This window comes from Suncus etruscus, chromosome 6 (assembly GCF_024139225.1).
Source record: "Suncus etruscus isolate mSunEtr1 chromosome 6, mSunEtr1.pri.cur, whole genome shotgun sequence".
In the NCBI taxonomy this organism is placed as follows: domain Eukaryota; kingdom Metazoa; phylum Chordata; class Mammalia; order Eulipotyphla; family Soricidae; genus Suncus; species Suncus etruscus.
The window spans coordinates 5232597-5258827 of record NC_064853.1 but is presented as its reverse complement, the minus strand read 5'-3'; the positions used below and the strand labels follow the sequence as shown (position 1 = coordinate 5258827).

The 26231-nt window shown below is 52.8% G+C and overlaps 2 protein-coding genes across 9 annotated transcripts in view; both read left to right on the top strand.

Moving 5' to 3' along the window:
- Nucleotides 1-26231, top strand: part of CLSTN1 (calsyntenin 1) — an 833174-nt gene that overhangs the window by 718337 nt on the left and 88606 nt on the right. The window lies entirely within an intron of this gene.
- Nucleotides 1-26231, top strand: part of CTNNBIP1 (catenin beta interacting protein 1) — a 40402-nt gene that overhangs the window by 3126 nt on the left and 11045 nt on the right. Inside the window, exon 2 of the mRNA XM_049775405.1 lies at nucleotides 25934-26015. The gene's annotated coding sequence lies outside the window, so the exon portion shown is untranslated. The remainder of the gene's footprint in view (nucleotides 1-25933; nucleotides 26016-26231) is intronic.

The window sequence follows — 26231 nt, the reverse complement described above, 5'->3', positions numbered from 1 at the left end:
GCTGGCTTCTGATGTAAGCTGTTGCCCAAGGAAAATGGGCCTGTTGGGAGTAGGTGAAGGACAACTCAGTGGCCATGAATGCGGACCATTAACCAGATCCCAGCGTGATCTCCAGGCCACCCAACTCACACTGTCAGAAACGTGTCAGAGCTGGACTGAAGGGGTGCCTTGGGCCAGCCTCCCCTCCTTCCTGCTCAGGCACCCATAGAGGCACCCAGAGGCTGAGTAACACCTTTGAAGTCCCACAGTTGTGAGTGAGAAGTTTCCTCATGGTGTTGGAGAGGGAGCAGGGTTGAAGGAGTCCACAGCCAGTCCTGCTGAATGCCTGGCCCACCCCAGCAGTGCACAGAGTGACGTCTCAGCACCAATCACCTCATCATTTCTTTTACTCTCTACCCACCACTTGCCCTGCACTCACTCCTCTCCCCTAGTGCTTCCCTGGGCTGGGCTCCCCTTCTCTCAGGCACTCAGAGGTGAGAAGTAGGGGCTGTCAGGCAGAACGTGGCCTTTGGACCAAGCTCCAGGTTGGGGTTGGTTCTGCCATTCTGAGCTGTGTGGTCCTTCTGTAAGAGGCTTAATACTGCTCTGTGCCTCAGTTTCCTCATCTAGAATAGCTTATTTCCTTCAGGACATGGTAAGGAGGATTAAAGGATGCAGGGGCCTGGGTAGTGACTGAATCTGTCCTTGTCACTGCAGGTCCTCCAGGAATAGCCCCAACCTCTGCCAAGTGTGGCCCTAAAACAAAGAGAGAGAGAGAGAGAGAGAGAGAGAGAGAGAGAGAGAGAGAGAGAGAGAGAGAGAAAGAGAAAGAGAGAGAGAGAGGAGAGAGAGAGAGAAAGAGAGAGGAGAGAGAGAGAGAGAAAGAGAGAGGAGAGAGAGAGGATAGAGAGAGAGAGAGATAAAACTCCCCTGTGAGGGACTGTGAGAACCGCACTTTGCACCTACCATGGTGATGCCATAGCTTCAATTTCACTGTTATTTGCTTCTTCTCCCCTACTGGAATTTGTCAACAATTTGTCTTTTTTTTAACTCTTTATTTTGGGGCAGCCTTTAGGGCCTACACTTGTTGCTGTGCTCAGGAATCACTCCTGGCAGTGCTTGAGGGATCGAATGGGATACCAAGGATCCAACCTGGGTCAGCCACATGCAAAGCAAATTCCCTCCCCAACATCCTATTGCTCTGGGCCCAAGCTTTGTCGTTCTGGTTATTGGATCTCAGACTAAAGCTGGGGGTGTTCAGTGAGGCCAACCATAGGCTCTCTCAGTCCTGACCCTGTGTAGCAGGCATCCTTGGGTGGGGATGGAGCGAGGTGGCCGAGGCAGGTGATAGGACAGGAGGCCATAGGGGACAGGAAGTCGCTTGGGAGGTGACCAGGTGCAGTACAGAACCCCCACAGCTGGGTCTGTAGCTACATGGGCCCCTTTGTGATGCCAGGGATTGAACCCAGTACCTCACAAGGATAAGGTTCTACTACTGAATCATGCCCCTGTCTTGTTCTTGGGGGGTAGGGAACACCTGGGTCACTTCTGGCTTTGCATTCAGGAATCACTCCTGGCAGTTTCAGAGGATCATATGGGAGGCTGGGGATCATACCTGGGTTGGCTGCATGCAAGGCAAATGCCCTCCCTACTGTGCTATTCCTCCTGCTCCTCCCCCTTTTTTTTTTTTTTTTGGCGGGGGGCCACACCTGGCAGTGCTCAGGGGTTTCTCCTGGCTCTGCACTCAGAAAACGCTCCTGGCAGGCTTGGGGGGGGGGTGTCATATGGGATGCTGGGGATCAAACCTGGGTCTTTCCCAGGTTGTCTGCATGCAAGATAGATGCCCTACCACCCACCATTTTTTAAATACTGGTGGGTTTGGGAAACATCCAGTGTTCCTTGAGGGCAATTTCTGGGTCAGTATTTAGGAAACCATATGATGCTCATGATTTAAACTAGGGCTCCTGATGCTCCAGCCCCCCGCCCCCGTTCTAAAAAGAAGCATTGTTAAATTAATAATCAAGAAATCCAATGCTATCAAACCTCAAATCAAAGAATCTACGTGGTTTTTTTCCTCCCCCCAATTTCAAGAATCTAGAAAAGTGGGGCTGAAGCGATAGCACATTGGGAAGAGTGTGTAACTTGCATGTGGCTGACCCGGGTTCGATCCCTAGGATCCTGTAGGGTCCCTGGAGCCTGCCAGGAGTGATTCCTGAGCACAGACCAAGGAGTAACCCCATAGTACTACCAGTGTGGCCCCAACATAAAACAAAAAAAATAAGAATCTAGAGTAATAATAATGCAACGAATCCATTAAGCTGAAAAATTACACAAGAAAATTTAGTACAGAGATCACATGAGTGGGGCCAGAAAGATAGCACAGCTGTAGGGCATTTGCCTTGCATGCAGCCAACCCAGGACAGACAGTGGTTCGAATCCTGGCATCCCATATGGTCCCTCTAGCCTGCCAGGAGCAACTTTTTAGTGCCGAGCCAGGAGTAACCCATGAGTGCTGCCGGATGTGACCCAAACCCCCCTCCCCCAAAAAAATCACCTGAGGGGACATAGAGAAGCAATCAAGAAAATTAGCAGAGTCAAAAGATTTTTGAAAAGTGAATAAAAGATTGGGAAAGGTAATAAAGGAAATAAGAGAAACTTTTGGTACCAGAATTGAGTTCTGGATTTCACTATACACGCCCCTTTAATATTAGAAGTATCATAAGGAACTTCTGGGAACAGAAATGTAGTAATTTGGGTCAAATTAACCTATTCTTTGAAAACTGCAACCAAAACTTAAGCCCCACGTGAAACATAACCTGGAGACTCCGGAGTCCTGAAATGTTTTGCTTTCGGTGTTGGGTCACACCTGTTCCAGAAGCTATTCCTGGAGTGAGCCACGGTGGCATTCATGGTATTAGATAATGGTGCCAGAAAGTCCAACCAGGGTTGGCAGGATGCAAGACAAGCCCCTTAACCCCTGTATTATCTCTCCTGCCCTGTGGAAGAGCTTTAAATATTTCTTGGAGGACTGGTTTAGGGATGACGAATGCCCTTAGCTGTTGTCAGTCTGAAAGGCTCTTTATTTCTCTTTCAAATCTGGGTGATAACCTAGCTGGGTGGAGTTTTCTTGGTTGGCCGTCTTCCCCATCCATCCCTTCTGTGCTACTCCCATTGACTCAACCCTCTGAGCTGTGTCTCTGGTCTGGGCATGTGCAGTTTCTGTTCCAAAATGTGCTGATCGTCCTCTTTTGGGAGAGGAGGCCACACCCAGCGATGCTCAGGACTCAGTCCTGGCTCTGCGCTCAGGGATCACTCCTGGAGAAGGTGCTTGAGTAATATTTTGGGGTGCTGAGGATCAAATCTGGGTCAGATCACATGCAAGGCAAGCTCCCTCCCTATCCCCACTGTACTGTCGCTCTGACCTCAATCTGCTCATTGTGCCATGGGGGCTCCTTTTTCTGAGGCTATTGGCTTTCTTCTTTCTTCTCTCTTAGGTATTCATTACTTTTTTTTTTTTTTTTGGTTTTTGGGTCACACCCAGCAGTGCTCAGGGGTTATTCTTGGCTATATGCTCAGAAATTGCTCCGGCAGGCTTGGGGGATCATATGGGATGCCAGGATTCAAACCACCATCCTTCTGCATGCCTTACCTCCATGCTATCTCTCTGGCCCCTCATCACTGATTTATTTTTTGGGGGGCCACACCCAGCGGTGCTCAGGGGTTACTCCTGGCTGTCTGCTCAGAAATAGCTCCTGGCAGGCACGGGGGACCATATGGGACACCAGGATTCGAACCAACCACCTTTGGTCCTGGATTGGCTGCTTGCAAGGCAAATGCCGCTGTGCTATCTCTCCGGGCCCATCACTGATTTTTTTGTTTTTTGTTTTTTTTGGTTTTTCAGTCCACACCTGTTTGATGCTCAGGGGTTACTCCTGGCTAAGCGCTCAGAAATTGCCCCTGGCTTGGGGGGACCATGTGGGACGCCGGGGGATTGAACCGAGGTCCTGATCCTTGGCTAGCGCTTGCAAGGCAGACACCTTACCTCTAGCGCCACCTCGCCGGCCCCTCATCACTGATTTTTGCCAATCGATCGAATCCTCACATCTTGGTGCGGGGCCATTTGAATTTATTTTGTTTTTTTGTTTAACATCTTTTTTTTTATCGGCCACACCCGTTTGATGCTCAGGAGATACTCCTGGCTAAGCACTCAGAAATTGCCCCTGGCTTGGGGGGACCATATGGGACGCCGGGGGATCGAACCGAGGTCCTTCCTTGGCTAGCGCTTGCAAGGCAGACACCTTACCTCTAGCGCCACCTCACTGGCCCCTTGTTTTAACATCTTCAGGTTGGTTGCTAAGTTCTTTCTCAGCTTTGGGAAATTATTGGCTATTTTTTTCAACATTTCATTATTTTATTTTACTTTATTTTAAACTTTATTGATATTGGCCACACCCAGCAGTGCTCAGGGGTTCCTCCTGGCTCTATGCTCAGAAATCAACCCTGGCAGGCTGGGGGACCACAGGGGATGCCTAGGAATTGAACTGGATCCCTCCCAGGTCAGCTGCATGCAAGGCAAATGCCCTACCACTGTGCTGTCTCTCCAGCCCCTTATTATTTTAGCCATTTACAATTTTGGGGGGGGGGGGTTGGAGGAACCACACTTAGTGGTTTCCGTATGCAAGAACTCAGGGTTCCCGTATGGGCTTGCACCCCAATCCTCTGTACTGTCATCCTGCCACTGGCTATTATTTCTTTAATTTTTATAACTCAGTCATGAAGACCTCGTGTGGTGTTGGGGGTTTGTATTGCTTGGAGGGTCAGGCAGCATGGTTCTATGAAGGATCAAACTCACGGCCTCATGCATGTCTGTCATACCATCGTTCTGCTCCTTCACCACATCCCTTGGCTTTTTTTTTTTTTTTTTTTCCTGGCTTTTGGGCCACATCCAGCTGAACTCGGGTTACTTGTGGCTCTGCATTCAGAAACCATTTCTGGCAGGCTTGGGGGTTTCTAGGGTTCGAACCCAGGTCTGCTGAGAAGGCTAACGCCCTACCCACTGGGCTATGACTCCAGCCCCTCTTGGCTATATCTGTTTTTGTTTTGTTTTGTTTTATTTTTGGGCCACACCCATTGATGCTCAGGGGTTACTCCTGGCTATGCGCTTAGAAATTGCTCCTGGCTTGGGGGACCATATGGGACACCCAGGAATTGAATCGCGGTCTGTCCTAGGCTAGCGCTTGCAAGGCAGACGCTTTACCTCTAGCGCCAATGCTCTGGCCCCCCTCTTGGCTATTTCTTCAAGTAAGAATTCTGCCTCTTAGACTGGAGCAATAACACAGTGGGTAAGGTGTTTGCCTTGCATGTGACCAACCGGGTTCTATCCCTAGCACCTCTGGCCCTGCCAGGAGTGATTCCTAAGCACAGAGCCATGAGTAACCCCTGATAGCCACTGGATGGACCCCAAAACAAAACAGAAAACAGGGCAGAGTGATAGCACAGAAGTAGGGCATTTGCCTTGCATTCCGCTGACCCAGGACTGACCTGGGTTTAATTCCCGACATCCCATGTGGTTCCCTAAGCCAGGAGGATTTCTGAGTGCAGAGCCAGGAATAACCCCTGAGCATTGCTGGGTGTGGTCCAAAAACCAAATACCCCAAAAACAACATAGAAAGAACTCTGCCTCTTTTTCTTTTTCTTTTTTTTTTTTTTTTGGTTTTTGAGCCGTACCTGGCTCAGGGGTTACTCCTGGCTATGCGCTCAGAAATTGCTCCTCCTGGCTTGGAGTATCTTATTGGACACTGGGGGATTGAACCGTGGTCCTTCCTAGGCTAGCACCAGCAAGGCAGATGCCTTACCACTCTGCACCACCGCTCCAGCCCCAGAACTCTGCCTCTTTTTCTCTTTCTTCCTTTCAAACCCTGTGGTGGGAATGTGACTCTTCTTGGCTCTACCCATATAGCTCTTACGTTATATACAGGCTTTTTGTTGGTTTGTGTTGGGGCCACACCCAGTGACGCTCAGACTACCATCTGTGCTGCTGATTGAAACTGCGGTTCCTAAGGTGCAAAGCACCTGTTTTAGTCCTTTGCGCTATCTGCCCATCCTACCTTCATGTTTTATTTATTTAGTTTTATGGGCCACACCTGGTGGTGCTCATTGGTTTGTTTTGTATTGTTTTTTTCTGACTCTGCACTCACGGATCATTCCTGGAGGGGCTCAGGGGACAACATTTGGTTCGAATTCCAGCATCCCATATGGTCCCCCAAGTAACCCCTGAGCACTGCCAGGCGTGACCCCAAAAAAAAAAAGAAAGAAAGAAAGAAAGAAAGAAAGAAAGTAGTCTTGGCAGGCTGGGCGGGGCATATGGGATGCTTGGGGATCAAACCGGGATCATCCACGTGCAAGGCAAATGCCGTCAACACTATGCTATCGCTCCAGCCCCTCTTTCTTTCTCTTGCTGGTCTTTTGGGGCAATTTACTCATTTTTTTCTTTTTGGCAGTTCCAAAATTTGAACCCACGGGCCTCACACATGCTCCTACCCAGCTTCATCTCTGGCCCTAGTTTCCCCTGTTTTACCTTTCAGCTCCCCAATTTCATTTTCAGTTTCTTCCCATCTGCTCTGAGTCTGTCCGTGGCTCATGTACGTCCATCCCATTGCAGCACACAGGTCTCTGCTTAAGTTTTCTTGAACTTGCTCCCCTGCTTTCTGTGACCTAGTTCGGATCCTTTTCCACTGACCTCAGGTCAGCGAACCCCACTGGGGCCTCTTGTTGCTTTGGATTCTCCCAGGGGGCTGGGGACAGCACCGGTCGTGGCTTAGCCATGAGTGTATGGCCCTGAGTTCCAAAGCCAGTGGCCCCAAATATCTGGTACTGGCTGCAGCGCCAGTCGAAGTCTAGTTGGGGGTGACCTGCGGCCTCTGACAGCTGACTCCTGTGTGTCCCAAGTCCCATCAGGTCTGGGCAGTGATCAGGTCACACTAGTCAAGATCACCAGTTCTAAGGCCAGAGCAATAGCATAGCGGCAGGGTGTTTGCCTTGCAAGCTGCTGCCCTGGGATGGACCTAGGTTCGATTTCTAGCATCCCATATGGTCCCTGAGCCTGCCAGAGGAGATTTCTGAGCGGAGAGCCAGGAGGAACCCCTGAGCACCGCCAAGGTGTGGCCCAAAAAACAAACACAAAAACAGATCACCAGTTCATGGGGGCACCTGGGAGTCAAGTCTGAACAGGCCTCTGGTGCAGCCAGGGCCCAAGGTCTCCACTGGCAACTCCATCATACTCCAGCATCACTGACTGGGTATCTATGCTCAGGGGATGTCGGGGATCCAGGCCTCAGTGCCAGCTGATGACAGGAACACACAGTCTGACAGGGTGCACAGTGGGCTGTGGGGCTTGCTACCTACCTGCTGTGCTTGGGGAGGTGATAGGCCATATTCTGGGGTACACTTGGGCAGGCAGGGACCAGGTCTCTGGAGGTGCCAGAAGCTTCCTGATAACTATCTCTCCCAGCTCTCTCTTCTCCCAGCCCCTCAGTCCCCCTGTTTGCTGGGGGTGTTGGGGACCCTCCTTCAGGCTTTTCCCAGGAGTCTACTCCTGAGATCCAATATGGCTGGTCTGCCTCGGAAAGCGGGGTCCAGAGGTCCTCAAGATGGCGTCTACCATGCTAGGCCCCTGCTCCCTTCCTCTTTTCTAGGGTGCTGAGCATGGAACAGAGGTACCCCATGTTTGGCATACAGCCCCACCCTGGCTCAGCCTCTCCAACCCCTTGGTGGCTCCTTTTATCTGTTCGTTTGTCTGTCCCAGGTCCCACTGTGACAGATCCAGGTCTTGGTGTAGATCCAGTAACTGAGGTGGAAGGAAACCCAAATTCTTCCTGTTGGACTCCCTTGACCACGCCCCTTTTCAGGGAAATGTTTCCTTTGGGGGGGTCTTTTCAGAGATGGGAGGGATAGCTGTGAGGGGCAGCTGGGTCTTGACTGGGGTAAGGGGTTGGGGTGCTCAGCTGCTCGTGAGCTGCATTTCCCACTGCACCAGAGCCCAGCTGGTCCGACAGCCAACAACCCTTTGCACCCTCTGCAGGGGTGAAGTCACTGTTATAGGGCCTTGGGAGTAGTAACCTTGAGGCTTTGCCCCCCCAAAGGTTCTGCATGTTTTCACCAACAGTCCCCAACGCACAAATACCATGTCTCTGTTGAGTCTGTGTTCCAAAGTGAGTGCTTGGGGGCTCACTTCCCCCTACAAAACCTCCTCTGTTCTCCCCCGGCCAGCCAGGAGCATCATGACTGTCATTCTCTGGGCTGAGCAGACGTGGGGTGCTCAGGAAAACTCCCCAGGAAACGGGGCTCAGCATGTCCAGGGCTGACGTGCCTCTGTGGAAATCTCAAGGACTTGCTGACGCCAGTAGCTTCCAGGGCATTTCATTGGCAGACTGGGAAGTGCCGGTCCCTGCAGCCTGCATTACTCCTCAGAACGAAAGCCAGAGCAGGCTCACGCCCCATTCTCCCACAGAACCAGCCAGGTCTTGCTTGGCTCATTTAGGAACTGGGAAGATGAGGGTCGGCTCTGTGACTCAGTGGTCACATGCATGTTTTGCATGAAGGAGACAGTCTGGGTTCACTGAGAGGGAGAGACAGATAGACGGACAGCCAGACTGACAGAGACAGAAAAGAGAGAGACAGGGCCCGGAGAGATAGCACTGCGGCATTTGCCTTGCAAGCAGCCGATCCAGAACCAAAGGTGGTTGGTTCGAATCCCGGTGTCCCATAGGGTCCCCCGTGCCTGCCAGGAGCTATTTCTGAGCAGACAGCCAGGAGTAACCCCTGAGCACCGCCGGGTGTGGCCCAAAAACCAAAAACCAAAAAAAAAAAAAAAAAAAAAAAAAAGCAAAGAGAGAGACAGAGAGAATGAGTGCAAAGGATGTTTGACAAATGTTGACATTTGTTGGTTTTTGGGCCACACCCGGTGATGCTCAGGGGTTACTCCTGGCTATGCGCTCAGAAGTCGCTCCTGGCTTGGGGGACCATATGGGACACCGGGGGATCGAACCGCGGTCCATCCAAGGCTAGCGCAGGCAAGGCAGGCACCTTACCTCTAGCGCCACCGCCCGTCCCCAAATGTTGACATTTGTTTCCTCCAGTCCTGCTGTCCTTTCTGAGCCATGGCCCATCAGTAGGGTTTCCTGTGACGCCCGCAAAGGTGGAGTAACTTGTGGGAGACAAGCAGAGGCAGGAGTGAGACCCAAGCGCCTGGCTCTGAACCCCACTGTGCCAGGGAGCTGCTGGGCAGACAGCAGAGAGGAAACTGCCTCTGTGAGCCCTAGCACCGGGATCCCATCAGGTTGGCCAGTGGGAGCTTCCCAGCTTCCCACTTCTGGAATCTTCCTCTCGCTCCTTCCCTCCCTTCCTCTTCTCATCTGACCCTGGGCGAACTAATTAACTTCCCTCTGCCTTACTTTCCCCAACTGTAAATGGGGATAATGATACTCGTCCCTTCATAGCTCCCAGGGGCGTCAGGATGTTTGAACCGAGATGATGATGATGATGTGTTTTGAACTTCTTTCATGAAAGGGCGCCCGGGGGCCACCCCTACTGCTCTTGCCCTTGGGTGATTAAAGCTCTATTATGGGGCCGGGCGGTGGCGCTGGAGGTAAGGTGCCTGCCTTGCCTGCGCTTAGCCTAGGGACGGACCGCGGTTCGATCCCCCGGCGTCCCATATGGTCCCCCAAGAAGCCAGGAGCAACTTCTGAGCGCATAGCCAGGGAGTAACCCCTGAGCGTCACAGGGTGTGGGCCCAAAAACCAAAAACCAAAAAAAAAAAAAAAAAAAAAAAAAAAAAAAAAAAAAAAAAAAAGCTCTATTATGGCCGGATCCTCCGGGAGCTTGTAAAAGTGAAGACAACAGGCTGGGGCGGGAAGGGAGTGCTGTCCTTGGGCGGGGGCCACTGCTGGATCCCCACACCCTTCTTTCGTTCCCAAGTTGCTTTCCTTCACTTTTTTATTTTATTTTATTTTATTTATTTGGTTTTGGGGCCACATCTGGTGATGCTCAGGAGTTACTCCTGGCTCTGTGCTTAGAAATCACTCCTGGCAGCCACGGGGGACCATATGGGACGCCAAGATTCAAACCACCGTCTATTCTGGATTGGCTGCATGCTTGCTGTGCTATTGCTCTGGCCTTATTATTTTATTTTTTTGCAGTTCTGGGGATCAAGTCCAGAAGCCTTCCTGTCATGCTTGAAATGGTTTGGTTTTGTTTTATTTTGTTTTGTTTTGTGGGAGGGTTTGGGGCTACACCTGACAGTGCTCAGGGCTTACTCTTGACTCTGTGCTCAGGAACATTCCTAGCAGAGCTCAGCAGACCACATGGAGAGTGCCACAGGCCTGGCGAGCACCCTGCCTGCTGTACTATCTCTCAACCCCTCTATAATCTTTGTAGACTCAAGGCCAGGAGAGCTTCCCTCACTTTCCCACACTCTGAAGCTGGCATGTTTGTTGTGTGCTGTGACCTGACAGAGGACCTGACAAATGGCTGGGCAGAAAGTAGTTCAATGGTTCACTTTCTGAGGGCTTGCAGTGGATTGGTTGCTTGCCTGCCTCGCGGGGGCCTTATTCCTGTCCCTACTCTCTGGCCCTGTTTTGATCTTTTTTTTGGGGGGAGGGGCCACACCCAGCAGTGCTCAGGGGTTACTCCTGGCTATCTGCTCAGAAATAGCTCCTGGCAGGCACGGGGAACCATGTGGGATACCGGGATTCGAACCAACCACCTTAGGTCCTGGATCGGCTGCTTGCAAGGCAAACACCGCTCTGCTATCTCTTCGGGCCCCCTGTTTTGATCTTTATTTGGGGGGTTGGGGTGGGTAGGGGTTGAACCCAGGACACAGTGTCTGGACTCTAGTCCTTGAAGCATTTCCTGCACCCGTCATATGGTTTCCTAGAAGCTAAAATGAAGGGAAACACAGAAACGCTTCAGTCCTATGTCCGTCTGTCCATTCTGGCTGACCCTCCTCTGAGAGATTGTGTTGGTAACAAGTGTTGATCACAGGAGCAGAGTGACCCTGAGTGCTGGGGACCTAGGAGGTGTCTTTTATCATAGAGATTGCGCTGGGTGAGTGTTCAAGCTTTTGGGTAGGGTGTCGGGCTGTGGTGCCCAATAGAGGCCATCTGTCCTAGATGGGCATTTTGGCTTCTTGGAAGCATTTCATGAGCAATAGCACAGCGGAGAGTGCATGCCACCGACACAGGTTCAATCCCTGATACCTCATAGGGTCCCCTCTGAGCACCACCGGGAAGGATTCCTGAGTGCAGAGCCAGAAGTAAGTCCTGAGCCCCACCAGGTGTGGCCCCTAAACAAACTGCTCTTCCCATGGGCATCTCAAGAAGCAGGTTGGCACCTGGCAGCCAACCTAGAGAGACCTTTCTGCTGAACGTCTTTACCTAGCAGGGCTGGAGATGGTGCCAGTGGGCTCTTCCTGGTAGGCCTGATCCTTCTAGAACTTTGTTTGGTAACCTTAGGGAGCAAGGAATCCAGCCCAGTCTGTGGGCTGGTAGCTTGACACTTAGTTACTGGGTTACATAGCCCCCCGGAACTCTGGGTTCTAGCCCTGTGTGCTAGGGGGCAGCCTTGCTCCTGAAATCAACTCTTTCAGGGCCTGTGAACATGCCTGTGTTTCTCCTTGTCGCTCTGCATTTTGGGTGCTGGCTGTGGGGACTCAACACCAGGCCCCAACCTGCAAGCCTTTCTATTTCTTTTTTTTTTTTTTCAGTTTTTGTTTTTTTTGGGTCACACCCAGCAGCGCTCAGGGGTTACTCCTGGTTCTACACTCAGAAATTGCTCCTGGCAGGCTCGGGGGACCATAAGATGATACCAGGATTCGAACCATCATCCTTCTTTATTTATTTGTTTGTTTGTTTGTATGTGGGTCACACCCGGCAGCACTTAGGGGATACTCCTGGCTCTACGCTCAGAAATCGCTCCTGGCAGGCCCATGGGATCATATGGGATTCGAACCACCATCCTTCTGCATGCAAGACAAATGCCCCTATCTCTTAAACTATATCTCTAGCCCCGCTTATTCCTATTTCTTTGTGGGTTTGTTGTTTGTTGTTTTGGGGCCACATCTGGCAGCACTCAGTGGTTACTCCTGACTCTGCGCTTAGAAATCACTCCTGTCAGGCTCGAGGGACCCTATGGGATGCCAGTGATTGAATACAGGTTGGCCACTTTGCAAGGCAAACACCCTACCTGGGCTGAGTTATTGCTGGGCCCTTTGGGTTTTTTTTGTTTGTTTGTTTGTTTTGTTTTTGGGTAAGGCAAGTGCCCTCTCCATTGTTCTATCACTCTGGGCCCAGAACTGGAAGCCTTTCTGGGGAGCATTCTCCCCAGCCCCATATCACTTGAGCTCCAGGGAGCTAAATCAGCTTCATTCATACTCCCTAAGTCATATGTCGACTAAGGAGGAAGTAGCTCTGGTTCAGGGGTCGCAGGCCACATCAAGTGGGGTGCCTCTGTTGCATAGGTCAGGGTCATGCTTCATTCCCTCCTGTGTGGAGTACAGGATGGTAGAAAGAAGGGTGTCTCTGGAAACCAACTTCCTGGGGGGCTCCTTCCCACCCAGGGTTCCCCAGAGGGCTCATCCCACAGGTTTCCTGCTGGAGATGTGAGGGGGACCCAGTGGGTCCAGACCCCATTTACAGTGGAGGTCCCACCCTGTTCTTTCTATGAAGGCACTGAGTAAACCGGAACTCTTAGTTTCCAAGAAGATGGGTCAGATGGGTCAGCAGGTTACCCTGCCCAGCCCCTCCCCCGGACCCCACCCCCGCTTTGCACAATGTCTGGTGCCACTTGGGGTCCAGCCCTGTGGCCTGTCAAGGTTCCTTTCGTCCTCGTCCTCGGCTGAGACAGAATATACGTCCCGTTTCCCGCTTGTTAATTTTATGTTTCCCGCAGGGGTGGGAAGGAAAAGGGGGTTATATTTCAGCTCAATGATGCAGCCAGGCTGACGAGGGTTGAAGCTGGGAACAGGGTAGTTCTGAGGTCCTGTTATATTGATAAAGGAGGGTGTCCAGGCCCCAGCTCAAAGGGCCGGAGCGTGGGCTCTTGCAGCATGAGACTCCAAGAGTGCAGACTTCGAAGGTAGGGTTGCATTCCCAAATTCTCCAGTCTCCACTGGGGTTGATCCGGGACACTGAGCAGGTATCCCTAAGCAACACTGAGTCTGGCACAGGAAAATGGAAAACTTGAAAAGAGGGCACAGAAAATAAATAAGTAAAAAAGGGGCCGGAGAGATAGCATGGAGGTAAGGTGTTTGCCTTGCATGCAGAAGGACGGTGATTAGAATCCCGGCATCCTTGGGGCCGGGCGGTGGCGCTGGAGGTAAGGTAAGCCTTACCTGCGCTAGCCTAGGAGACGGACCGCGGTTCGATCCCCCGGCGTCCCATATGGTCTCCCAAGCCAGGAGCGACTTCTGAGCGCATAGCCAGGAGTAACCCCTGAGCGTCACCGGGTGTGGCCCAAAAACCAAAAAAAAAAAAAAAAAAAAAAAAAGAATCCCGGCATCCCATATGGTCCCCTGAGCCTGCCAGGAGCGATTTTTGAGTGTAGAGCCAGGAGGAACCCCTGAGCACTGCTGGGTGTGACCCAAAAATCAAAAATAAAAGAGGGCCCGGAGAGATAGCAAAGCGGCGTTTGCCTTGCAAGCAGCTGATCCAGGACCAAAGGTGGTTGGTTCGAATCCCGGTGTCCCATATGGTCCCCCATGCCTGCCAGGGAGCTATTTCTGAGCAGACAGCCAGGAGTAACCCCTGAACACCGCCGAGTGTGACCCAAAAAACAAAAAATAAATAAAAGAAAGGGGGGCACAGGGTCTATCGCAATAGTACAGTGGGGAGGGCATTTACCTCGCACATGGCCAGCCCAGCTTCATTTCCCAGCATCCCATAGGATCCCCTGAGCACCACCAGGAGTGATTCCTGAGCACAGAGTCAGGGGTAACCCCTGAATGTCACTAGGTGTAACCCCAAAACAAACAAACCAAAAAAGATAAAAAGCCAAAACAGGCAGGAGCAACCACTGGGCCGGCTCCAGTAGACTCCTCTTGTCTCTGGGCAACCATCTCCCCAGTCCCTCACCAAGGTAGAGTCTCAGCATGCCCTCCACAACCTCCATCCCGTCAGCCACACAGCACACCTGGGCTTCTGCCTCATCAATGGCATCAAGGGAGGGATAACAGGGATGATGGTGGTGCTTTCTGGGGAGGGGGCGTTGTATAGAAAGCAGACCCTGGAGCCAGAGCAATAGCACAGTGGTAGGGCATTTGCTTTGCCGGTGGCTGACCCAGGACAGACCTGGGTTTTATCCTTGGTGTCCCATATGATCCCCCGAGCCAGGAGTAACCCCTGAGCGTCCTCAGGTGTGATCCAAATATCAAAAATCAAAAGAAAGAAAAGGAAAAAAAAAAAGTAGACCCTGCTATACGTGTACCATAGCTGGCACCGTTCTCCACTCCAGAGCCACATGTGCCGTTGGCTGTTCCCGACAACAGCTGACAGAGAAGAGAGCTCTGAGACTGGGCCCTGGCTTTGGACTAAAGCCTCATCCTCTTCCTCATCTTATCCTCACTCACATTGGCCTCTGTGGACCCGCCCGCTTCCCTGGGAGTAGTTGGTCCAACCACCAAGTCCTCTACTCCCCCTGCTGTGCGCCCAGCTCCAGGGAGACCAGCCATGAGCCTTTGGGCACGCCTTGCCAGGGCCTTTTCTGGGCATGCCAGCTTCATGTCTGCGCACGTGTGGGGAACCCAGGGCTCCTCCCGGGCATGTCCTGGCCCTGCATGCTACGTATCATCAACATGCTCCCTTCCATGGACTCACTTCCTCCTCACAGCAGCTCCAGGACCAAGCACTAAACTAAGGCACACCCAGCAAACACCCTAAGGCCAGTCATTTTAGTTTATTTATTTGTTGGTTTGAGGGCAGGACTCATGGTTTACTCTTTTTTTTTGGTTTTTGGTTTTTGGTTTTTGGGCCACACCCAGCGGTGCTCAGGGGTCACTCCTGGCTGTCTGCTCAGAAATAGGTCCTGGCAGGCCCGGGGGACCATATGGGACACCGGGATTCGAACCAACCACCTTTGGTCCTGGATGGGCTGCTTGCAAGGCAAACACCGCTGTGCTATCTCTCCGGGCCCAGGGTTTACTCTTGGCTCTGTGCTCGGGAATCAGTCCTGAAGGTCTCCAGGGACCCTATGGGGTGCCAGGGATTGAAACTAGGTTGGTTCATTTGCTATAATTTTTTTTTTTGTTTTTGGGTCACACCCGGCAGTGCTCAGGGGTTACTCCTGGCTCTCCGCTCAGAAATTGCTCCTGGCAGTCTCAGGGGACCATATGGGACTCCGGGATTCGAACCACTGACCTTCTGCATGAGAGGCAAACGCCTTACCTCCATGCTATATCTCTGGCCCTATAATTTTTTTTTTTAATTTTGGTCCACACCCAGTGACACTTAGGGGTTACTCCTGGCTATGCACTCAGAAATCGCTCCTGGCTCGAGGGACCATATGGGACACTAGGGATTAAACCAAGGTCCATCCTAGATTGGCTGTGTGCAAGGCAAATGCCCTACCACTGTGTTATTGCTCCGGCTCCACATTTGCTATAATCTGATCTCCGATCTTGTCTAGCTTCCAGGCTTTGTTTCTTATTTTTTTTCTTCTTCCATTATTTTCTTTTTTTATACTGGGAACAGGGGTGGAGGAAGAACAACCATGGTGGTGGGAATTCCCCTGATTCAATGTCACTATGTACATAAAATATTGCTGTGAGAGATAGCATGGAGGTAAGGCTTTTGCTTTTCATGCAGAAGGTCAGTGGTTCGAATCCTGGCGTCCCATATGGTCCCCTGAGCCTGCCAGGAGTGATTTCTGAGCATAGAGCTAGGAGTAACCCCTGAGTGCTGCCGGGTGTGACCCAAAAACCAAAAAAAGAAAAAAGAAAAAAGAAAGATATGTAATCCACTTTGGTCAAAATAAAAATTATTATAAATTTAAAAAATTTTTTTATTTTGGTTTTTGGGTTACACCCAGCAGCAGGCTCTGCCTTCAGAAATAGCCCCTGGTAGGCATGGGGGGCCATATGGATGCCAGGGTTCGAACCAGTATCTGCCCTGAATTAGCTGGATCAGCAAGCAAACACCATACTGCTGTGCTATCTCTCTGGCCCTTTCTTTTTAAATTTTTTCCCCTGTTTTTTTTATTTTTTATTTTTTTTATTTTGGGACTACATCCAGCAGCAATCAGGGATTATTTCTGCTTTGTGCTCAGGAATCAATTCTGACAGGCTCAGGGGATTATATGTGATGCCAGGGATCAAACCCAGGTCTGCCTGGTGCTAGGCAGATGCCCTCCCCTCTGTGCTTATCACTCCAGCCCCAACCCATTATTGTCTTTTTCTGCTTTATATTTTTTTTTCTAAAATCTTTACACTTGGCTTTATCAATTATTATTATTTTTGTGTTTTGTTTTTTTGTGTCACACCCAGCAGCACTCAGGGGTTACTCCTGGCTCTTTGCTCAGAAATCACTCCTGGCAGGCTCAGGGGACCATATGGGATGCTGGATTCGAACCACCATCAGTCCGGAATTGTCTACGTGCAAGGCAAATGTCCTACCGCTGTGCTATCTCTCTGGCCCCTCAAATATTTGGCTGTTTTGCTGTTTTGCTACACCCAGCTGGTCAGCTGTCAGCAGGCCTGACCCGTGAGTCCAGCCCTGACATCCTTGAGTGCAGCCCACTGACCTGTCCTGAGTCACGGCCGCACTGAGTTCCTGCCTCTGGGCTGGTTTTACTCCCTTTCCGGCTCGGTGACTACTGCCTTCATGGCTTTGGTAATGGGGACGTCATTCCCAGTGGGTGACAGGATCTGGAACTGGGTTATCTGGACCCGCCTTGTTGGGGTGTCTGTGCCAATGACACCATGGGGACCCGGGGCCTCCCTGGGGTCCTGAGGCCCTCGACGGTCCTGGTGGACGTGTCTCTGCTCCAGGCCTGAGCCCAGCCCTCCTCCCCGCCCCCCAGCCTCCCACAGCAGCTCCACTTTTCCTTGTCTTGTAACTCTCAGGACCAAGGTGCCTTCCCCCAGCAGCAGGCTAATGGGATAAGCATGTGGCTGCTGGACCCAGGGTGGCCCAGGCAGTTCTGATTTGATCATCATCTTGCTCAGCCCAGAGGGAGGAAGGAAACGCCTCCACAGCCTCCCAGGGAACCTTCCTCCTTCCTAGGATTATTGGGATTATTTTGGGAGGTGGCTGGAGGGCCGGGACTGGGAGGCTAGGCTGCCGGTAGAGGGGTCAGACACTGAGCCAAACCAATGGGTCTGTCATCCTGGGGTGAACCAGCCACAGCAGGAAACACCTGGCTGTTTCCCAGGTACAAAGGCACCTGAATTGTTATGCAAATTAGCACAGCCCATCTGTAGAAGCCTGTGAGTGGAGGCTGTAACCCTAAAAGGGAGTGTCCCCCTGTTTGGGGGGAGGCATATCCAGTGGTGCTCTGGGCTTACTCCTGGCTCTGTGCTCAGGGATCATTCCTGCCAAGACTCTGGGGAACTGGAGATATTGTAAAGTTAAGGCCTTTGCTTGCACATGGCCAGCCTGGCTATGAGGAGCTGGAGTGATAGCACCGTGAGTTCGATCCCTGGCACCCCATACTGTCCCCCAACCACTGCCAGGAGAGATCCCTGAGCGCAGAGCTAAGAGTAAGACCTGAGCACTGCTGTGTGTCCCGAAAATAAAGCAACATGGCACCCAATATGGTTCCTTAAGCTCCGTAGGAATTGATCTCTGATCACAGAGCTAGGAATAAGCCCTGAGCACTGGTGTGGCCCCTTGAAAACAATTACCCTGGCCGAGAGATAGCATGGAGGCAGGACATTTGCCTTGCAATCAGAAGGACGGTGGTTCGAATCCTGGCATTTCATATGGTCCCCCAAACCTGCCAAGAGCAATTTCTTTTTTTTTTTTTTTTGGGCCACACCCGGTAACGCTCAGGGGTTACTCCTGGCTATGCACTCAGAAGTTGCTCCTGGCTTGGGGGACCATATGGGATGCCGGGGGATCGAACCGCGGTCCGTCCAAGGCTAGCGCAGGCAAGGCAGGCACCTTACCTCTAGCGCCACCGCCCGGCCCCCAAGAGCAATTTCTAAGCGTAGAGCCAGGAGTAGCCCCTGAGTGCTGCCGGGTGTGACCCGAACAAACAAAAAAAACAGTCGCCCTGGGGGGGAACAATCCCCCCCATTGGGTGGTAGGATCCCCTATCTACAGACTCTGGTTTAGAGGCAGTTTCACTCAGACTTGTACCTGGGTTTCTGCCCGGCAGCTGGGTGGTCATTTTGGGATAGGGGTTGCCTGCTAGTTGCTGCCCGAAGCCTGAGAAGGGGTGTTTTGGGGGGCGGCCTTGGGATTCGGGGGCTGGGCCCCAGCAGGGCAGGCTTAGTCCATTGAGCTATCGCTGTGACAGGGGACTGTGATGGACGGAGAAGGCCAGGCTGGTTTCCCACGAAGCGGCCTACCCAAGAACAAAGCCAGCCCTGTGCGTGCACCCCGTGTCCATGGCCCTCCAAGAGGGTCCTGGCTCTGCTCCCGAGAAATAGCACTGGGCCCCTCGCCTTCCACACCCACTTGAGACCCTTTTCAGCAGGACGGACGGGCAACAGTGGACTGCAAGAGCAGCCCTGCTGACAGTGCGTGGTGTCACGTTTGCATCTGAGCCTGTGAACCTTGGCTCTGGCTGTGAGCCCTGTTGGCAAATGTTCTGAGTTTTCTTTGGGGGCTGGGGACTTCAGCTCTTTGGAGGGGGCCTCTCTGGGGCTGATCCATAGTTATTTAAACTATGACTTGACACACTTGTGTAGCTGAATTTGGAGTTATACAAAAATTTTGTCTCCTTTTTTATTCTTTATTTTTTTTTTTGGTTTGGGGCCACACCCAGTGGTGCTCAGAGGTTACTCCTGGCTCTGCGCTCAGAAATCACTCCTGATAGCATGGGGGTAGGGCATTTGCCTTGCATGCAGAAGGACGGTGGTTCAAATCCTGGCATCCCATAGGGTCCCCCGAGCCTGCCAGGAGCGATTTCTGAGAGTAGAGCCAGGAGTAGCCCTTGACCGCTGCTGAATAAAAGAAATCACTTCTGTCAGGCTTGGGGGACCATATGCGATGCTGGAGATGGAACCCTAGTTCATTTCGCGTCAACAGCGTGCAAGACAAATGTCCTGCTATTGTGCTATCAATCTGGCCCCTTATTTCACTTTTTATTTATTTATTTTTTTTTGTGGGGGAGGCTACATACAGTGGCATTCAGGGGTTATTTCTGGTTCTGTGCTCAGGAATTACTCCCGGCAGGTTCAGGGGACTTGGGATGCTGAGGATCGAACCTGGATTGGTGGTGTGCAAGGCAAACACCCTTCCTGCTGTGCTATGGCTCTGGCTCCAACATATGTATAAATATCAGGCCAGAGATCAAGCTCAGGGGTTTTGCACAAGCTTTACATACAAAGTTCTTCCCACTAAGCTCCATGCACCACCTGCAGCAACCCCCCAAGCATGCTGAATAGCATCAGTGTGACCCCCCCAAACTCCTTTCAAATTAAAGTTAATTCAGGGTTCTTCCTGGCTCTGCACTCAGAAATCACTTCAGGCAGGCTTGGGGGACCCTATGGGATGCCAAGGATCGAACCTGGCTTGGTAGTGTGCAGGGCAGACACCATTCCACCCCACACACACTGTGCTATTGCTCTGGCCCCTCTATATCTATTTTATTTGCCCAGGTCTTGTAAAAAATTTCCCCAATGAGGACACACACACACACACACACACACACACACACACACACACACACACACACACACACACACACACAATTTCCCCAATGAGGCCTGAGTGATAGGACAACAGGCAGGGCACTTGTTTCATATGCAGACAATCCTAGTTTGGTCCTGGCACCCCAGATGGTTCTCTGGATCCCCACCAGGACCCATCCCTGAGCACCACCGGGTATAGTGTGGTACACAAAGAAATATACACAAGTGGCAGAGGTTCAAGGAGCTGTGACCTAGAAGTGGGAGAGAAAGTTGGCATCATGGTCTTTGTCATTGCAGGGCACTCAGCCCAAGGGGCAGACAGGATGTAAGACCCCAAGCCAGCTGGGGCTAGAGTGATAGCACAGAGGTAAGGCTTTGCCTTGCATGTTGCTGACCTGAGATGGACCTGAGTTTAACTCCTGGCATCCCATATGGTCCCCCGAGCCTGCCAGGAGCGATTTCTGAGCATAGAGCCAGGGTAACTAACCCCTGAGCACCCCGGGATGGAACCCAAAAAACCAAAACAAAGAACCCCAGAATGGGGGTCACTTGTGAGTGGAGGATTCCAGCCCTTCCTTCACTCATGGATGAAGGGACAAGGGCCTCCCCTTGCGCCAAGGCCTGAAGGTCAATATTCAGAAGATCCGGAGGAAGAACCAAACTGGAGGCAGAATTTCAGGCGCTGGTTCTTGGGAGTGGGAGGGCTCACAAGCAGGCTTGGCTAGGCACCAGGTTCCAGCGCGTCTCTGGGAAGTGCAAACGGAATCTCTTTAAATGAGGTCAGAGATGCCTTTCCTGCGCCTGCCCTTGCCCCCCTATTGGGGGGGGGGGGGGCGCAAAAAACCGCCACTACCTGCCATTTCCTCCTGCTCATGACGCCTGCCCAGACCCGGCTTCCTAGCTTTCAGTTCCTTCCTGTTTGCCTAGCCCAGGCCCAGCTGCAAAGGCCAAGCAAAGCAGGCACTCCTTTAGCTTCAGGAAAGGTGCATCTCATCTCATACTTGGACTTATCTTGGGTGCAGCTGCTCCCAAGGGTGTGGAGGGTCTTTCAAAGGGCAGCAGGCCTGATTCTATGTGTCACCCCCTTGATCACTTCTGTGAGTCTTTGCCTCTTATCGGGCCGAGTTGAGTGACCTGACCTCTCTGATCTGGGTTCCTCTAGTCCTTTGTTATGCTTTTTTTTTTTTTTGAGCCACACCTGGTGATGCTCAGTGGTTCCTCCTGGCTCTGCACTCAGGAATCACTCCTGGCTGGCTCCAGGACCCATATGGGATGCTGGGGATTGAACCCAGGTTGACCACATATAAAACAAGTGCCTTCTCCACTGTGCTGTGCCTCTGGCCCTGTGTTTATTTATTATGATGCCTGATAGAATATTTGTAGGGGAGCAGAGCCAGAGCAGTGACACAGCAGTAGGACGTGCTTAGCACGAGCTAACCTAGGACAGACTGTGGTTCGATCTCCCAGTGTTTCATATGATTCCCCAAGCCAGGAGCGATTTTTGAGCGCAGAACCAGGAGCCCTGAGTCACTGGATGTAGCTCCCCCCCCCAAAAAAAAAAAGAATATAGGGGTGCTGAGGGGTGCTTGGGCCATACCTACTAGTGCTCAGGGGCTATTCCTGGCTCTGGTGGTACTTAAGGGACCACTTGTGGTACTAGGGATTGAACTGGCACCAGGCTGGCAGTGTGCCAGGCAAGTGTCTTACCTGCCCTTCTGTCCTCCAGTCCCCGGCCTGGTCTCTAATGGACAGTCCTGTGGGCCTGGGGCCTTCCCTTGCTCTGTGACAGGCTGAGTCAGCCGAAGCCATAGTGCATCTGTCATCTTGGTGGCTGTGTTGGAGGGAAAGGTAGGGACCCAAATCCAGTTCATGGCCTGTGGAGGGGCCATTATTGGCCTGGGCCTCAGTGGCCTCAGCTGTGAAGTGGGGCTGAGTAAACCCTGAAGGCCCTTTGCCAGCCTCCCAGGTGCTGGGCATCACCACTGTGGACCAGACTCTGACACTGGGGACTCGTGGGTTGGTTTCCGCCTGGGCCTTGGCTCCCCTGAGCAGGAAGGAGTTCCAGGCTGGTAGCCTGGGGGTACCTTTCTCCTCCCAGCTGCCTCAAGCCAGGCATCATATCTTCTTCCCAGGGGGTTGTCATTAGACATGTTTTTGCCCGAATGGACCTGGAAGTGTGGCCCGGGGCCAGGGTGGCTGAGACTGGTGAGTCATGGTGGCCACTCTGGCCTGACACTGGGCAGTCACTGCCATCACTCGCGGGGCCACTCACAGGCATCCACACCGCGCCCCATTTTTCACATCACTGGAGCAGTCTGGCCTTATCAATGGGTGCGGATATCGCCTTCCACCTCTGGAGTCACCCATGGAACATATCAGTGTGTGCTTTCTATCGTTGGCTTAAAAACAGAGTTCTTGGGGGAGTCACTGAGGGATGTTTAATCAGAAAAGGGGGCTGTGAGGGGCCAGAGAGATAGCATGGAGGTAGGATGTATGCCTTAGATGCAGAAGGACTGTGGTTCAAATCCCATATGATCCCCTGAGCCTGCCAGGAGAAATTTCTGAGCATAGAGCCAAGAGTAACCCCTGAGTGCTGCCGGGTGTGACATCTCCCCCAAAAAAGGAAAAAGGGGCTGTGAGTTAAATTTGTTTGTAGGCCAGAGAGATAATACAACAGGTAAGCAGCTTGCCTTGCGTGCAGACAAACCCAGGCACCCCATCGGGTCCCCAAGTTTTGCCGATGATCCCTGAGCACCACCAGGTATGGCCTCAGACCCAAACCCAACAAACCAAAGCAGTTGGGGTGCCTGCATTGATGCCTTGTTTCAGATCTTCAGGCCAGCCTGCATTACCCCCATTCCTGAGTGTGTCCATCACCTCACCCCTTCACCCCTCACCTGTGCTCTCCTGACAGCACAGCACTCACATCCCCAGCCCCGATGCTCTGGATTCCGAATCCTGCCCTAGCCTCGGGCAGGACAACCAGCCTGATGAGTCCAAGCAAGCTGCTTCCTGCCATCTCAGGTCTTGATTTCTAGAATCCTCTACTTTTATTTTTATTTATTTATTTTTTGTGGTTTGGGCCACACCGGGGATTACTCCTGGTTATGTGCTCAGAAATCGCTCCTGGCTTAGGAATCCATATGGGACGCTGGGGGATCAAACCGAGGTTCGTTCTAGATTAGTGTGTGTAAAGCAAACACCCTACAGCTTGCGCCACCACTCTGGCCCCTTCTAGAACCTTCTAACTCCTGCCTTGTAGGGGAATAGGGCCAGGTCAGGCCCTGCTCTGCCAGATGAGAGGTCAGAACACAAAAGCAGAGTTCCCCACAGGACCGCAGTGTCTCCCATTCATTGGGTTGGGGGGACCACTAAGGGGAGGGAGGGGCTTTGGGGGCCTCATCGGCAGGGCCTGGGGTAGCCCCCACCTGAGCACGACCTGGTCCACAGTGGCACCATGTCTTTCTCTCAGTGACCAACCAGGACAGGTGGACCGAGATGCTGAGCGGCTGCCACACCCCCGGGCCCTTCTCTCTTTCTCGCACCGTTGTGTCCATGGGGTGCCAATAGGCCTGGTTGCAGGGCTGTCCTGAGAGTGAGGAGGCACGAATGTTGTTTGCTGGCTCCTGTATTTAGGTCACACCAGCACTGCTCAGGGCTGATTCCTGACTCTGCCCGGTGGCATTGCTGGGGGGCCCTGTGCAGTGCTGGGGACCAATTGGGGTCCCTTACCCTGTGTCCCCAACCCTCCTTCCTCATACTACCCTGTGATGCCTGCAGCTCAACTGCAGCCTGCTCTCCGAAGTGTTCCCTTCATCTTCTCTTATTGTTCCAGGCCGTGGTTCAGCGGGTCACCCCCACCCATGACTTTACCCTCCTGGCCAGCTCCAGCTGGGTTTCCCTTCCCACCTATAACTTCGCAGCATGCCTTTTCTATACAGAACCTAACGCACAGACAGAAATGAGATTGGCCTGGCTTTATTTGTTATGTTTTTTTTTGTTTGTTTTGTTTTGGTTTTGGTTTTTGGGCCACACCTGACATTGCTCAGGGGTTACTCCTGGCTGTCTGCTCAGAAATAGCTCCTGGCAGGCATGGGGGACCATATGGGACACCGGGATTCAAACCAACCACCTTTGGTCCTGGATCGGCTGCTTGCAAGGCAAACACGGCTGTGCTATCTCTCCGGGCCCTATTTGTTATGTTTTTTGGTTTTGTTTCTTCCTTTTCAAACTCAAATGGATTGTGTCGGGGCTCCCCTTCCTATGGCCTGGGCTCAGTCTGCTCTCCACTGCCCCCTGCCCCCCTCCATGGTGGCCTGTATCCCCCAGCCTAGGGCCGGGGCCTGGCCCTTCCTCCTCTCCCCTTCTTCCTGCCCACCAATTCCTACTCATCCTTCAAGGCTCTGTGCTTGTCTGTACAGGCTAGACCCTTCTTTCTCCTTGTATAGGAGCACCTGTTTGGGAATGGCTAGTACCTGTGGTGCCTCCCATTTGCAGGGTATCCCCATGCTTGTAGGGTGTTTCCCCATTTATGAGGTGTCCCCTTGTTTGTGGGGTGTCACCATGCTTACAGAGTGTTTCCCCATTTGTGGAGCATCTGCATTTTTGGAGTGTTTCCTCTGTTTGTGGGTTGTCCCATTTGTTGAATGTCCTAGTGCCCCTCCCGTTCTCCCCGAGCCGGCCTCGCCCCCTAGAGCCTCTCGCCGCTATCTGAGTGGTGGTGAAGTCTGTGGCCTTCTTAGTCTAGACTCACTGTGGAGTCGGGGCTCAGTGCTGCCCTGGGTTCTGGGGTGCAGGGTCTGCAGCAAGTGCGGGAGAGCCTGCCGCCTCTGAAGCCACCAGAAGGGAGATGCAGGACCAGAATTCCTTCTGGCACCCCAGAACGATGCCCGGCAGGGCGGTGCCTACAGCTGGCACTGAGGCCCCAGCTGGAGCCTCTGTTTCTTTCCTTGTCACCCTGGGTGGCAAATGAAATCCCTGAGTAGCCCCCCCACAAATTTGGGGGCTCCTCTTGGGCCCCACAACCAGAGGTGCCTTGGGGCTCGTGTGCCCTCAGAAGCCAGCCAGGCACTTTGATCTCCTTTGGGGGCCAGGGCACAGGGACTCCGCGGGGCTCCATGGCATTTCAGGCACTTTGAGCCCTGGAGGTGGGAACAGCTGATTGATCTCCAGGCCTATCCCCCCTGGGAGCAGTTTGGGGGTGCAGGTTAATGTGGTGGGACCAGAAGACCTTGGAAGTCGCTGTGTGGAGAAACAGCTAAGAGTAAAGAACGGAAGAAGAGAGGGAGGGGACAGAAAAGCCCAGAGCCCCCCAGAGCCCTACAGCACGTTCAGACCAGTTTCTCACTGGACTGTCCCTGGACCCCACTCCCACAGCTGACTTGGTGGCAGCCTTGACTTAGTTTTTATGTGGGAGCACCTCCCCCAATGTGTTGGGGGGGAGCAGAGGTCACTCCCAGTGACCCTTGGGCTGATGGGGGCATTCGTGTGGAGCTGGGGATTAAACTTGAAGCCTCAAGCATGTCAGGCAGACACTCTTCCAGGGACCCCAAAATCCACCGGAAAGTAGGGCTCCAGGGTCACTACCCTGCAGTGACGGTTAATGGCTGGCTGGCTGGTTGGGCACAATTCCCTGGTGCTGCCCCCCAGGTGTGTCTGGAGAGACAGAGACTCCAGGGGAGACTGAGAAGGCGGGTGGCGTTGGGACGGGTATTGAGGGCAGGAGCAGCTGGGAGCTTCGCGCTTGAGCTCGGGCGAGTGTGTATTCCCGAATGCCAGTGTGGTCGCTGCCCAGGCAAACACGCTTCAGTGCCCGTGAGCCCCGGGGCAGCTGCAGGGCCCGGCATGTCCGTCTGTCTGTCTGTCACCTGGCAGGGGCGGGCGGGGGCGGGCCGCTGAGCCAGGCTCCGGCTCCTGCTGACAACCGCAGGGGCGGATGTGCGTGACCTGCTTTGGCCAGAAACTTCCATCGGGCACAGCCCAGACAGAAGCACAGCTGCCTCAGCACCTCCCGTGTTGGGGACGGCCGGACACACAGGTCTTTCTGGACCTGGGCAGGGGCCGGGTGCAGTGCCAGCTCCGCCCGTGACCTCAGTCCCCTCCCCATAGGGCCGCGCCTGCCTCTGTCCCTTCACTACCCGCCCGGACAGTCCCGCTCCTGCTGATTCCTGCCGCTGATTTCTAGAAGCAGGTAAGGACTTGTGGGGCCCTCGGGGCAGCATTGGCTGGGGTTTGGGGGTGCAGCGGGGGGCTGGCTGCTCAGAGCCCCTGCTGAAACCCTTTCTGGAGCTCGTAGTGCTGAGTGGGTATGGAAACCAGCACCCCTGAGCATGTGTCCAGCTCTGGATTAGCTTTTCTGTTTTGTTTTGGGGTTTTATTTGTGGTTTTTGGGTCATACCCGGTGGTG